Source organism: Giraffa tippelskirchi, chromosome X (assembly GCF_054371585.1).
Source record: "Giraffa tippelskirchi isolate mGirTip1 chromosome X, T2T-mGirTip1v1.2.pri, whole genome shotgun sequence".
Taxonomy (NCBI): Eukaryota; Metazoa; Chordata; class Mammalia; order Artiodactyla; family Giraffidae; genus Giraffa; species Giraffa tippelskirchi.
The window spans coordinates 149401319-149411258 of NC_137289.1; positions in this window are offsets into that span (position 1 = coordinate 149401319).

A 9940-nucleotide genomic window follows, 5' to 3' on the forward strand; every position below is an offset into this window, starting at 1 on the left:
TGGGTTTCGGTGGACTCCGGGAGTTGGTGATGGACAGGGAGGCCTGGCGTGCTGCAATTCATGGGGTGGCAAAGAGTTGGACACGACTGAGCGACTGAACTGAACTGAAGCAATCCCATCTACACGTCAGGGCAAACAGAACCACCCAACGTCTGCTCTTCTTAGCATCCTGGGACTGGCCCTCCTGTCCTTGGAAATCCAGGCTCTGTTCCATTCCTTCACCCAGGGCAGTGCTCAGACCTGCTTCAAGCCGTCTGTCTCCAGCCCATGAACGTGAGGTCTCTGAGTCTCATGCGAGGCAAGAGTACGTGCACAGGTAAGTGAGATTATCTCCTGTTCCTCTGTCCCACGCCTGTTTAACTCTTAGACCAGCCAGAAGGGGGGGAAACTTCCTTTCTCTGCAACAGGACTCAATACCTATCTGCTTGAATTCATCTCACCTTTGCTAAACATCACCTTGAAACTACCGATTCCAAACTCTGTCCTGGAAGAAGTCATGCTTTATCACGAGAGCTCGTTGCTGCTGAGATGATTCAATGATTATTCTTCCCCTGAAAGGAAAAACAACCTGGGCATCTCATGTGTGTCTCTGTGTGTGTGTGTGTGTGTGTATCTATGTGTTAGACAGAAGGAAGGAAAAAGGAGAAGCACGGAAAAGGTGCTAAATTACAGCAAGCTGAGGGACTTCCAGTAGTTAAGAGTCCACCTTAATGCAGGGGACACAGGTTCGATCCCTAGTTTTGGAAGATTCCACATGCCTCAGACCAACAAGGAATTCCCTTGTGGCTCAGCTGGTAAAGAATCTGCCTGCAATGCGGAAGACCTGGGTTTGATCCCTGGGTTGGGAAGATCCCCTGGAGAAGGGAAAGGCTACCCACTCCAATATTCTGGCCTGGAGAATTCCATGGACTGTATAGTCCATGGGGTCGCAAAGAGTCGGACATGAGTGAGCGACTTTCACTTTCAGAGCAACTAAGCCCGTGAGCCGCAACTACCAAGCCCATGTGCCTATAGCTGGTGCCCTGCGACAAGAGAGGCTACAGCAGAAGAAGCATCCACACAGCACCTGGAGAGCAGCCCCCCGCCCCCTCAACGCAACGAGCGAAAGCGCTAGCACCACAACGGAGACCCAGCACAGCCAAAAAGAAACAAGCAAATAGTCAAGAAAGCTGAATGCAGAAAACGCGTGACTCACAGCAAACACGCAAGCCTCCAGCATGACTTTTCCTGATGGTACTATTGATCCATCTGGCACACGAGGCTGGCTGTAGGAATACGGACTTGTCCCTCTCGAATCAGACCACCTGATGCTGCTGGCCGTGTCTGCTTGAGGAATGACCACACCCTCGTGCTGATCTCCCAAGCACTGCCTCGGGGCACCCCAAGTCACATTTGTCCAGCTTCATCGAACACCTCCTGTCGAGTGCTCCTGTTTTTGGACATAAACGGCTGGAGGGATTCACACATTATACCCCCGATCGCTCCACCCCTGATCGTTACACGTGTTGTCAATAAGAAAAGACAGTAGGCAATTCCCTGTCGAGCCAGTGGTTAAGACTCCGCACGTCCACGGCAGGGGCCTTGGGTTCCATCTCTGGTGGGGGGACACTAAGATCCTGTACGCCAGGCAGAGCGCCTCGCCCCAGAAAACAAGACAGAAGGCGGTTTCCAGGTGCACCCCAAGCACACACAGAGCCCACAGAGCCCACATTCTGCAGAGCAAATACGGTGCTCCACTTGCTTAGAAGAACATCTCCAGGGACTTCCCTGGTGGTCCAGGGGCTAAGACTCCGTGCTCTCAAGGCAGGGGGCCCTGAGTTCAATCCCTGGTCAGGGAACTAGACCCCCAGGCTGCAACTGAGATTCTGCATGTCACACTAAACCTTTGTGCAACCAAAATAAATAATTAAAAAAAAAAAAAAAAGATCTCCAAACTTTTACAAGTTTTTGCTGCTGTTTGCTTGCTTTCTTTTCTCCAGCAAGATAAAGAAGGGCTGGCTGGTGGCAGACTCACTTGGCATTGACTCAATTAGGTTGGTCATGTCCTCTTTCCCAGGATATCTGTCAAGCACTGGACATTAAAAAAAAAATTATGTATTTTTAACTGGAGAATAATTACTTTACATTATTGTGTTGGTTTCTGCCATAAAGAGTCGGACATGACTGAGCAACTGAATGGAACTGAAAGGAAACAAAAGATCCTAAACTGGTGAATGTAAACAGTCTTAACAGTCTCCTCTGTACAGAAGACGGGAGGATGCCAGTTTGGAGTTTGTATGTTGGTTTGTGTGATTGATGAGCTGGCTGTCTTCAGAAGGGTCAGGAGCCTGATTCATTCAGAATCTACACTGATGGAGGTTAACCGGCCACCACCTACCACCTCCCTAGTCCCCACCCACCGGCCCGTTCTCTTGCAAATCTCCAGCCTCTGTCTCCAATCAGCTCGATTTTTAAGATTTTGTTGATGCTTTGTTAAGACTTCTTCAAAGTCTTTCTTAAATTTGTTACAATGCTGCTTCTGTGTTACGTTTTGGTGTTTTGGCCATGAGGCAGGTGGGATCTTACTTCCCCATCCAGGCATCAAACTCACATGCTCTGCATTGAAGGCAAAAGTTTAACCACTGGACCGCTATGGAAGTCCTTCCAATCAGCTGTATTTAGCTGACCCATTTGTCTACACTGTCAGCCACTATCTCAACCCACAATTTCTTTCTTCAGTGGGGAAAACAAACATTTACAAAGTAGGTGTCCAGCAACAGGAAAGATAAAGGATTTGACATTAGGACTGTTTCCACATGGACCACAGACCACTCAGAACACACTCAGCTGTTTTGCAACCTACAGACATTTTTTTTTAATGGTTTTTGACAGAAAACAACGAAGTTCTGTAAAGCAGTTATCCTTCAATAAAAAAAAAAATAAATTAAAGAAACACGTTCTTTACATCAACATCAAGGTATCTGCATTCACTGCTATACAGTTGAATGACATTTTTCTTTTTGTGCCATGTCGTGCTTTATGAGGACTTCCTGGGTGGTTCGGGTGGTAAAGAATTTGCTTGCAATGCAGGAGACTCAGGTTCAATCCCTGGGTGAGGAAGATCCCCTGGAGAAGGGAAGGACACCCCGCTCTGGTATTCTCGCCTGGAGAATCCCAAGGACAGAGGAGCCTGGCGGGCTACAGTCCACGGGGTTGCAAAGAGTCGGACACGACTGAGCGACTAAGCACCGTACATAATTTGTTGTGTTTAGTTTCATTTCTGCTACCCCAAAACAAACAAGCAAAAAGGTTTAGCTCACTGCTTGGTCCTGCAGAAAAGGCAGCATGGAGGAAGTTCAGAAGAACTGACCAAAGAAGATCCCTTCCTTCTGGAAAGTGCAATCTCTCTTGTCTGGGAAGAGCCAAGAATATAACAGCTCCAGTGATATAGGAAAGGTAAGGATTGAGGGGGACAGAGTCTTCAGGAAGAAGTGATAGGTATATACAGGGTACAGAATGCACCTTTTGTTTTGGAAGACTGTCACTTTAAATATATGTATACATATACATACATATAAATTGCATATACATATTATTTTTATATACAAATATTTGTATAGTTGCTTTGGGCTTCCCTGGTGGCTCAGATGGTAAAGAATCTGCATGAAGTATAGGAGACCCAGGTTTGATCCCTGGGTCTGGAAGATCCCTTGGAGAAGAAAGTGGCAACCCACTCCAGTATTCTTGCCTGGAGGATCTCATGGACAGAGGAGCCTGGCGGGCTCCAGTCCATGGGGTCGCAAAGAGTCAGACACAGCTGTGTGACTAACAGTTTCACATCACTTTTATAGCTGCTTTGCACTTCTGTACCAGTTTCTGCTATACAATAAAACCGAATGATAATATAATATATAAATATATATACAGAATGCATATCCAGTATTCTTGCCTTGTAAAGTTCCATGGACAGAGGAGCCTGGTGGCTTATAGTCCATGAGCTGTACAAACATGCCTGAGCACACACACGTAGTTAAACAGAACGCGTTTATCGATAAAGGAGTTGTTGATAAAATGGCTAAGATCCAGGCCGTCTTTGTCTTACAAAAAAAAAAAAAAAAGGCTCTCATCACTTGAGTTCAAGGACAGTGAAATAAACTAAACCTGAGTCCCATTTCAAATGGCTCCCTGGACGATAAAAGCCACTTGAGCTGTCGGGCTGACGGAAGTGGAATGGAGCATGTAGGCTGAATCCAGGCAGACGATGAAGGGGAGTGCACCCTGATTGTTTCAAGTCCATCTTAAAGGACCCCTTTTCTGCAACGATGGCCCCTCTCATGTCTGGGGGGGGCGGGGGGGGTAGTGGCGTTCAGAGCCCTCTGTGTTACACTCCCAGGGCACACAATTTCCACTGCTGTCTGCTATGACATTCACAACAACACCTTCCCCACAAACATGAGACTCACAAACACAGCGGCTGGACCTCCCTCAGTTCTACATCTTTTACACCCAGCCCGTATTAGTTGCTCAACAAACCTCATTCAACCCGAGAATGAACGAAGATGTGAATGAGAACACAGCTCGCACTAAGTTACTGTACACTAGTCAGGGTTCTAAGCTCTACGACCAACACGCGGGGACCACTCAACTCGGAAGCACGGGAGTCGAGGCATGAACTCAGCATGTCTTAGAGGCTGTGCTAAAGGCATCTCCATAACAGTTCAAGAATCATGGTTGCAGAGGGAAATAATCTAAGTGTCCACTGATGGGTGGATGGATAAAGAAAATGTGATACACATACAGTGGAATACTATTCACCTGTAAAAAAAAACAAAGGACAAAATGTTGCCACTTGCGGCAACATGGATGGACGTGGAGGGCATTACACTGAGAGGAAGAAGTCAAAGATATTTACGCAAGACCTCACTGCTACGTGGGATTTAAAAAATTAAACATCAAACTCGGAGATTCAGAGAATAAACTGGGCACTGCAGAGGACGGGGGTGGCAAGGAGTATGAAGCCAAAGTGCATCAACTGCCAGTTACATTTATAAGTATTTATTTATAAAATAAAACTTATTTATTTAAGTCATGGAGATATAATGTGCAATATAGTGACGACAGTTAATTTGAAAGCTGCTAAACTTCTCATCAGAAAAAATAACCATGCAAGGTGACAGATGTTAGCTACAATTATTGTGGTGACCATTTCACAAGATATACACATATTGAATCATTATGTTCTACACCTGAAAATAATATAACATTGAAGGTCAAGTATATATCAATAACAAACCACAGCTTTTTTTTAAAGTTTGAGACTCATTTTTTCCCATCTGTGTAACTAATAAAATATCTTACACGTTCAAGGAAAAAAAAAAATAGAACAGCCATCATGGGAAGCTCACAAGATTAAAGCAATTAATGCTCAGAAGCTGTAAATCAAAATAATATACAACATGAAACAAACCCTGCTAGCTGTCAGCCAATAAAGATATAAGCCATCTCACTACACAATTATCAAATAAAATGGAAGATCTATCCTTTTAGGGCAAGGAGTCCAAGGCAGGCAACTGCAAGCCGAAGCGGCTATGAAAAGGAAAACTAAAGCATGTTGCATGGGCATCATTGTGCAAATTCTAAGGACTATCTTCTGTAAGAACCAGCAGGTTGAAACTCACAGGGTGAGCTGAGTGAGCCTTCGTCCATACGGGACGACGAGACCGACAGAAGGAACTCAGGTACGTCATCACCACCCGAGTGAGTGGTCCAGTCTGGAAAGAAATCTGGTTGGTGAATAAAGAAGCCCTTGCTTTCAGAGGTGCCTGGACTTCCCTGGTGGTACAGTGGATAAGAGTCCGCCTGCCAATGCAGGAGACATGGGTTCGGGTTCAATCTCCAGTCTGGGAAAATCCCACGTGCCTAGGAACAGCTAAGACTCTGAGCGCCAACTAGAGAGCTTGCAACTAGAGAAAGCCGGATTGTAGCAACAAAGACCCAAATAAAAAGAGACGCTTGATGCAAAATCAAGCAACATAGCCAATACCTTTCAGCATTCTAGACAAGCGTAAAGAAAGACATACTGTTCGCTACTTCTTAATCGCTACACTTATTCAATTATTTATTCATGTACACACTCATTTATTCACTCTGTACAGACGACTATTGATCAGCAGTCAGAGCAGCACGCCTTCAACTTTGATGGGCATACGCATCACCCAAGGATCTCATCAGAATGCAAGTGTGACTCAGGAGGTCTGGGCCAGGGCAAGACATTCTGTACTTACGACAGCCTCGAGGGTGATGAGGATGCTGCTAGCCTGCGGAAAACCCACCCCCCTGACCCAGGCACCTGAAATACTAAGCAAGAGAGGTCATAGCCCTTCTGGTTCAAGGACGGACTCTACTAGACTAAGGAGAAAAAAAAATCAATGTGGCTTCGCTCAAAACTTCTTTCACTCTCCAGGAGACTAAGACGCTTAGCAAAAAAGCATATCCTTTTTATTCTCTCATAGTGCATTATATTATGCTATACTATACTGAATGCGTGCACACATACCCATATGTATGTAGTGGAAAATTATTCTTTAATTCAATCTACTTTGGAATGTATTATGGGGGTTTCCTGACTCTTAGGATCTGGCAGATGCGAATAAAATGAACAAAACTCAGGTTAATAGAATAAATATGTTCAGAATACCAGACCAGCCGATCAGCCTCCTGAGCAGGTCAAGAAGCTACAGTTAGAACTGAACATGGAACAACAGACTGGTTCAAAATGGGGAATGGAGTACGTCAAGGCTGTATGTTGCCACCCTGCTTATTTAACTTATATGCAGAGTGCATCATGCGAACTGCCAGGCTGGAGGAAGCACAAGCTGGAATTAAGATTTCCAGGAGAAATATCAGTAACCTCAGATATGCAGATGACACCACTCTAATGGCAGAAAGTGAAGAGGAACTAAAGAGGCTCTTGATGAAGGTGAAAGAGGAGAGTGAAAAAGCTGGCTTAAAACTCAACATTCAAAAAAGGAAGATCATGGCGGCTGGTCCCATCACTTCAGGGCAAATAGATGCGGAAACAATGGAAACAGTGACAGATTTTATTGTCTTGGGCTCCAAAATCATGAACGATGACTACAGCCATGAAATTGAAAGACAATTGCTCCTTGGAAGAAAAGCTATGGCAAACCTAGATAGCGTATTAGAAACCAGAGATATCACTTTGCTGACAAAGGTCTGTATAGTCAAAGCTATGGTTTTTCATGTACGGATGTGAGAGTTGGACCATAAAGAAGGCAGAGTGCTGAAGAACGGATGCTTTTGAACTGTAGTGTTGGAGAAGGGTGTTGAGTGTCCCTTGGACAGCAACAAGATCAAAGCAGTCAATCCTGAGGGAAATCAATCCTGAATACTCATCGGAAGGAATGATGCTGAAGCTGAAACTCCATTACTTTGGCCACTTGATGTGAAGAGCTGACTCATTAGAAAAGACTCTGATGCTGGGAAAGATTGAGGGCAGGAGAAGAAGGGGATGGCAGAGGATGAGATGGTTGGATGGCATCACTGACTCGATGGCATGAAAACTCTGCAAGACAGGGAAGGACAGGGCAGCCTAGCGTGCTACAGTTCATGCGGTCACAAAGAGTTGGTCACGACTGAGCTACTGAACAACAAATGCACAGATGTTATTGTACTGTGACTGTATTGTACTGTACTGTATTGTACTGTGAAAATTATTCAATAATTTTATATGTATGCGGGGTTTCACAGAAAATAAACGAGCACTCTAAAGAGTAAGTTAGATCCAGGAGCTTATGTCATGCTAACCAAGGGCGATAAACCGTGGAGAAGTGAGTAGATAATGAAAGAAGGAAGCGTTTTAGCTTCTAAGAGAGGCAATACATGGGAAGCAAAATATCTGAAGGAAACTTTAGGGTTGTTTAGCTAAGTTTTGTTACAAGATGCAAGCTGGTACCCTCTGCAGAAAGGAGTCATCGCCCAGTTTTAAGAGTTGTCTTCTTCTTGATAATGATAGAATACAGCTTTACAAAAGAAAAGGTGTTCCCTTTATATAGATAATCCATGGCTTGCGATTAGGCAGAAAGGGGGAGGGCAGAGATCTCCCTGTGTCCACTCTTGTAAACTGCCTTTAGCTCCAAATAATGTCACACGCTTTTGACAAAGACCGAGTAAAGGGGCAACATAGATAATTGAATAGCTAATTCCACCAGGGGATTGTAAGTAGGAGAAAGACATGTGGGAGAACCCTTTGAGCTGGGCTTCCCTGGTGGCTCAGTGGTTAAAAAACAAACAACCCCGCCTGCCAATGTAGGAGACATGGGTTCGATCCTCGGGTAGGAAAGATCCCCTGGAGAAGGAAGTGGCAACCCACACCAGTATTCTTGCCTGGAGAATCCCATGGACAGAGGAGCCTGGTGGGCTACAGTCCATGGGGTTGCAAAGAGTCGGACACGACTGAGCGGCTGAACGCAAACGTGGACATGAATGAGCACAAGAAAACAGGTTTGCTTAAACCACAAAACCAAGCAGGCTTCCTCAGCAACAAAACTACGCAACAGAGGCAGGAGACATGTCCCCAAACAATAAAATAATGGTGGCATGAGGCCCACACCCTGCCTATTGAGCTTGGGAAGTTAAGATAAGCTCTCTACACAGATGAAAAATGAGTCATGTGTGGACCTAACTTGACCACAGAGTGGATAAGAAACTTTCCCCGCCCTACATGGAGAAGGAGCCAATGATGGAAGGGTTGACACTTACTCAAGAAAAGTCAGAGAAGGGCTTCTCCTCCTCCCCTCTCTACCTTTGATTATAAAAATGTTACCTACTGAGTACTCCACACATGACATCCCCTGAATTGTAAGCCTCACAAGAGGTCTGTTCTAACAAATCACTTCTTACCACTTTGCCTCTTGCTGAATTCTTTTCCGTGCTGAGACGTAAAGGACAAGAGTTTTTTCACAGCCCCCAGAGCCCTGGAAACACCACCCATCTATTTCACTTTGTGGTCAGTCGCTCAGTGGAGTCCAACTCTTTGCGACCCCATGGACTGTAGCCCGCCAGGCTCCTCTGTCCATGTGGATTCTCCTGGCCAGACTCTGGGGGTGGGTTGCCATTTCCTTCTCCACTGTTTCGCTTTCAGGTGGCATAATGTCATCCTCTTCATTTTGCAAAGTCAGAAACTGAGTCTAATTAACCCTTTCTTTCTTAGCATTCTCTGCTAAGAAACGTAGTCTTCCGTCAACCCAAAATATCTTCCTGGGGCATTTTGTAGATGTAACTAAGGACCTCCTTCATCTCTTGAAAGTTTCAAGTACCGCAGGTCACTTGAAAGTTTCCCTGACTCTGCCCATGGCCATCACCCAGAAACAGTTTCAATTTCAAAGTAGTGGTATGTGTCCTTATTTAATCAGAGGCTGTCTTTTCCTCCAGATTGCAAAATCCCAGGTGGCTCAAGCTGCTTGTGACTACAGGAGACATAGAGACATGGGTGGGGAAGGTCCCCTGGGGAAGGGCACGCAACCCACTCCAGTATTTTTGCCTGGGAAATCCTATGAACAGAGGAGCCTAGTGGGCTACGGTCCATGAGTTAGCCACGAGTTGGACATAATGGAAGCGACTTTGCACGCATGCACGCACGTGGACTGGAAGCCTGGAGACGTACCAGCAGGCTCCACAATACAGCATACACGTCTGTGGGTTACGTAATACAGCGACGGATGACATCTGTCCAATGCTTACCGCGCCCATGTAGCCTTCTAGGCGCTTGATCTGTGTTAATTTCTTTAATCCTCCCAACCACTGACAAAGGGCAATGACGTCTGTCACCACCCGCCTTTTAGAGTTCGGGAAATCGTATTACCCAAGCAGGCGGGATTCAGGCCCAGACAGTCAGCTATCACCTCAGGGGACCTAAACTGAAGGGTGAAGCTGAGGAGAA